Below are 5,358 nucleotides of genomic sequence, written 5' to 3'. Positions count from 1 at the left end.
AACACAGGGCCAGAGTACATACATCTAAGCAACGGCAATACACACTATCAGGCTTGATTATGCTAAATAGAATTGTTGTGCATGTAATGTATTTTCAGGTATATAAGAAAAGCAGCTTATTTTGCAGTTTGCTATTTTCAGTTTTTTTTTTTTTTGAAAGAGCTGTTGATGTCATCATTGTTGTTGTTTTTGATCATCAGAGCATTCACAATAATCACTTGAGATCAGCAGGGGCAGAGACAGCTGTTTATTTATGGCCTGCAGCTCTCTCTCCCAGTGACTGTCCCCTCACTTCCCTGTCGTTTCACCTCTGTCTGTGGATTTACTGCAACGGGGGGAAAATGGAATTGGGGCCAAAGCCTCTGTTGACAACCATGAAAAGCAGGCAGGCTGAGAGAGTCTGTCTGTGGAGCTCCTCTGCTTCGTCGCTCGCTCCGTTTGAGCGGTTGACGTCTCTCTCCCTTTTAAATCAGATTTATAAAAATCCTTTCCAGAGTGGGCAAACAAAGTATTATAACTGTGACTTCAACGGGAAATAGAATAGTGACAGAACAGATTAGATGAAGTATTACATGAATGTATACATTTTGATAGTGACAGAGGAGGTTTGGAAGTGAAAAACAGAATAAACTCTGAATTAGAGACAGTTTCACTGGTAACTTTAAATAGGAGGCCTGCTCTACATTTTATTTTATTTATTTAATTCTTGCTGGCAGTGGTGCCAAAAAGAATCCACTGAAAAGTGCAGAATTTTAAATTCAAGAAAAGAAAAATGGACAATTTGACAAAAAAACAAACAAACAAACAAAAAATCTACTTTAAGAACAACCCTTTAAAAAGGCATTTCAAGTTTAAGACTTCATGGCAGCAGAGGTATAAAAACCAGGTTATGCAGCAACATTTAAAAAGAAAAGAAAAGGATAGGTTATGTTTTAATAGTCTCGTTGTAGAGCAATTGTAATAGCTCAGTGTAGAGATTTGGGGTAGCAGGATGACATCAGGTTTTTGGCATGGTTACATTTACATTTATTCATTCAACAGACGTTTGCAGTAGGAGACTCTGGTACAAAGTATTACATGTATCCAGTAAGTCCAAGGAGATCAAGTAAAGAAGTGAACAGAAAGTACAGAGTGTAAAGTGCTAATTAGACATGTTAGGGTGTTAGAGGTGTTAGAAGAGGAGCCTTCAATAAATTGAAGATAGAGTGGGACGCCCCTGAGCATTATTAGTACTTAGTATCATTCTGTAACTGGTTCCACGGATAGAAAATGAAAAAGAAATGTGCAGACTGAGATTGTCTTGTGTGCGGGAATGATGCTGTCAGGTGACAATCCTCGGAGGGACACAGTTGGCAAGAAAGAGCACAAGCCAAGTAAATGGGTGCAGACGCAGAAGTCAATCTGAAGGCAGCTTTAGGGACTTGATTCAGGCAGCAATCAGATCAATGAGTATTGGTGTGATGTGGCTGCTGCATTCTGGGCCATCTGCGGTTTCACTGTGTATGAAATGAGGTCCACTAGAAGGGCAACGCAGCAGTGAAGGAGAGAAATATAAAGCGCTGTTTACTGAAATCAATTCAGCGGTAGAAGGGCCCCTGGAGCTCAGTGTGTGTATCATATAAGGGACTCTATCTGATGATGATGTGACATATAGACTCTCAGTGAGAGAATTACTCTTGGGCTGCTGTGACAGAAGAGAAAGTAAATACATGTTTCTGCAATAACTGCTTACAGAACTGTGTTTTATTAGCTACCCAGATGTTTAAAGGATATATTTTAACATTTTGGCAAATTGGCCCATTGCCATAATCCCTATAGTTTTAGGAGTAGATTTGTTACTTTTAATTGTCAGTGCAAGTTTTTAGATCAGCGGGGCAGAGACGTGAGCTCTGCATGGTGCGCGGTATTTCCACATTCCCCCCTTCAAACTCATCATATACACAATCCAACAACTCCAAAACGCTCTCATGGACAAGTTGTGACCTGCACATTCACCACGCTATGAAATAATAATGGAACGTTACTAGACGGAGTTGTTTTCGAGGTAAAGGCATAGCCGGAACTACATTCCAGACACGGCTGCTCGGCAGAGTGACTTCAAAACCACAAGTAGCTCCGAGTATTTGCTTCATGTGTCGTAATGTTACATAATCATACATTAGCGTGGTGAATGTGCAGGTCACAACTTGTCCACGAGAGCGTTTTTGGAGTTGTTGGATTGTGTATTTCATTTGATGAGGGGAACCCCCCCCCCCCTTCCATCCGTTCCAGGGTGATGCTCATTACTGCAGAGGCCAGTTCCACAGCAGGGGTCTGCCCCTGTGTAGTAGAGCCTGTCTTCTCTAGTTCAGTCTTTTTTTCTTTTTTCCTGGTGGCTGCCAAAGCTATTTCACTGTGAAAAATTTGCATCTTGATATCATCACACAGCACGTTGAATCACTTCAGCCTAATACAGTGCCTGTTGTATGTGTGTACTTATGAAACTGAGCCCACTCAGTGCTTTGAATTATGCTTCTGTATTCCTTTCCTTTTTGCTCCCGAGTCTGTGTGACACATCCAGGGCTGTAGCTGAAAGAATAAGGTTATACTCATCATAAATACCATTAGAAGGAATCTGAGCAATTGTGTTGCTTTCAGTTTATTTTACTAATGTAGTTTGCTCTAAAGATGTCACTCTGCTGTGGTAGACCACGTTTGTGCCAGGTCATTCTCTAAGCACTGCCACTTTTATATGATTGCACTGATGCACACAGCACTATTTTCATGGTTTAAAATACATGTCAGTCCTGTCACTGACTAACACACTGCATAAATACCACAGATTAATGTACATCAATATCAGTAGCTACTCATGTCACATTCTCACATGATACGATCCCCCTCACACACACACACAGAGTGACAAAACAAATCTGCTCAGGCCACGGTGCTGAGGAGAGCTACGATGATGAAGACCACTCGCCTTCCTCACACACATATGGAACTTAAGGTTGACTCACAGAGAGCAGTTGTACGGATGTGTATTATGAGAGTAATTTATTGCTTTGACTCTAAATAATGACTCACTGGTGTCATACTTTTTCTCAGGCCTTTCTCAGAGCAGACATTAGGTTTTGTCATAGCAGGGAAATCACAGGTGGACAACATCAGTGATGGCTCTGCTCCTCTTAAGTCTCCAAGTCTATTTCAGTGAGCCAGTTGAAAGGAGATTGAGCTCGAGCCCTGCAGCCATCATTAACATTTTTAATTACATTTTTGCTTCTCTTGCTTTGACACGTCGGGATGGGAAAATGCTCTTGCCAAATCGCAGAGGTCTTTCTGTTTAAGCTACAGAAACCTGCAACAAAAAAAGGCACCTGAATTTACTGTTTCTATACTTAAGCTTTTCTTATATTGTTTTTCTTGTGAATGCACCCGGTAGCTGCTTAAGCTATTCAGTTAAATTATATTGGAAAGCAACATCTCATAAAATAAACATTAATTTGAACAGTTTTCTTATTTTTTTTGCACCCACTTACCAAAGAAGTAAATTTAAATAAATTCCATTCGGTTTAGTGTTTATCTCCACTTGTGTAGTTTTTTCCAGTTCTCTGCTGAAACTTCCCAACATTAAAGACCCCCTCCAACCATCCTTTTTAGTTATTTTAAAGCATTGTCAGTGGTCTTTGAATTGTGATTATGAAGTTTTTAGCCCAAATCACAAAACCTGTGCCATTTCCCAGCTCACCTTCTGCAGAGCACCCGTAGCTCATTAGAAATGCGCCTCTGAGTGGTGGGCGGAGACGGTGCCACTCTGCACCCACCCTGTTCGCACCTGACAGGGATGAAAGATGGTGAAACAAAAAAAAGAGACTAGCGGACCCAAACAAGACTGTGGCGGGCTGCTAGACTGTAAAAAAAAAAAAGCCCTTTTTTAATTTTAAGCCAGATGCAGAGCGGGTCGGGAGCTTGTAAGCACTAGTGCCCCGCCCTGAAAGTGCCAGTTAATGTCTGCCGTTGATTCACTACAATTTGAAGGCAGAAATACTCAATGCAATCGTGCATATCTGCTGATATGTCCTGTACAATCAGACAAATGACACAGGAATATGTGAACAACATGAAAAACTGGATTTTCATCAGAGGGGATCTTTAAAGCGTAATAAGACACCACAACAACACACATTTTGCATGTTATTGTAGGGACTGTATATATTCACTTGAAAAACATAGCAGTGCTGCTGTCTGCCACTGTTGCTTTGGTGCTCTCTGGTACCCTTTAACATTTATTAATAAAGCATTACGGTTTGATTCCTCAGGGGAAGTGAACCAATGGCCTTTTTCAGTCACAACTGATGTGCTCTGTTCCAACCTGCAGTACGCCGACTCAAACCTCCAGGGACACAAGGTAAAGAGCACCTCAAGGGCACGGACCTCCAGCTCCCCTCAGTCTCATGAAAGTGTCATGACTCTGTCCACTCTTTTTCATTTCATCTCCTCCTCCAATGTTCAGCCCCCGTTGTTTTTGTATCTTCGCCTGTCATTGCAAAAGCAGCAACGTCAAGTGAGCATCAGACCTGAGCCCTGAGAAATTCATTAAGTAAATTTACTGGGCCACCATTTGATTAATGTGTTTAATGGCCGCAGGAGGAAATAATTGGAAAAAATCAATCATTATGACAATTAAGAGAGGAGCTCTGAGTATTCACCTGGTGCTTTCCAGAGGTTTAAATGTTTGTTTGAACCCCTCTCTCTCTTCAGTATTATTTGTCTCCTTCAGGACCGAATGTGATTTTTAGAAATAAACACTGACTCACTGGCTGATTGTCTGTTATCACACACTGCGAACATGATGAAGACGTCAGCCGTTGACACCTGTTTGAGTGTTAATTGGATGTGTTGAAGGAGCCGCAGTGTAGAATGTCCTGCTGAGATGAAAATCCAACCAAGACGAGTAACTCCCCATCCAACCTCCGTCGGCTTGTTTAAAGCTAAAAACACTGCACTGTGCTGCATGTCCTCTGGGTTTAGACAGGAGTAATGCATTACCAAGGCAAATACCACACATACATGTGAGTGCACACACACACATGGGCTTTCCAGTATATCCATGTACAGACGCATACAAAATTTGCCTTATTCATGATTACAGTTGTATGTTTGTGTGAACAAGATAAATGGTATGTCCTGAAGATCAAGCAAAGAATGTATAACGTGTGTGTGTGTGTGTGTGTGTGAGTGAGAGAGAGAGAGAGAGAGAGAGAGAGAGAGAGAGAGAGAGAGAGAGAGAGAGAGAGAGAGAGAGAGAGAGAGAGAGAGAGAGAGAGAGAGAGAGAGAGAGAGAATGTGTTTGTAACACAGACAGACAATGATGTATGG

This window comes from Trachurus trachurus, assembly GCF_905171665.1.
Source record: "Trachurus trachurus genome assembly, chromosome: 1".
Lineage (NCBI taxonomy): Eukaryota > Metazoa > Chordata > Actinopteri > Carangiformes > Carangidae > Trachurus > Trachurus trachurus.
Note: the sequence above shows the minus strand (reverse complement) of the source record.